This window comes from Echinops telfairi, unplaced genomic scaffold (genome assembly GCF_000313985.2).
Source record: "Echinops telfairi isolate 266 unplaced genomic scaffold, ASM31398v2 ScPeMD7_5167;HRSCAF=5991, whole genome shotgun sequence".
In the NCBI taxonomy this organism is placed as follows: domain Eukaryota; kingdom Metazoa; phylum Chordata; class Mammalia; order Afrosoricida; family Tenrecidae; genus Echinops; species Echinops telfairi.
The window spans coordinates 305,498-305,901 of record NW_022109066.1 but is presented as its reverse complement, the minus strand read 5'-3'; positions in this window follow the sequence as shown (position 1 = coordinate 305,901).

The window sequence follows — 404 nt, the reverse complement described above, 5'->3', positions numbered from 1 at the left end:
AGACTGATTATGGAAGCAATTGTACAATTATGTTTGACATGATTGAACTATGGAATGATATGACATGGGTATTAATTCCCAAGATATAGCAAAAGAAAAAATCATATATTCAGGAATGAGTTTGTGCTTGCACTAAATCATAGCTCCAACTTAAGAAAAATTAGTTCTTAAATCATGGCCTTGCTACACACTCACCTTCATGAAACTATCACTGAAGATAAGGAAGCTCCAGCAAAGGGTGGTGAAAGAAAGTAGGTGGTGCCTGTCTACAATCAAAATATTCTGGGGTCTTAAAGGCTTGTATTCAAGCAGCCATCTAAGTGAGGTGTCAACTAAGTGCACACAGAAAAGCCACAGCTGATTTGATCCACAGATGACAAATACAAAATTCAAATATGGTGAAG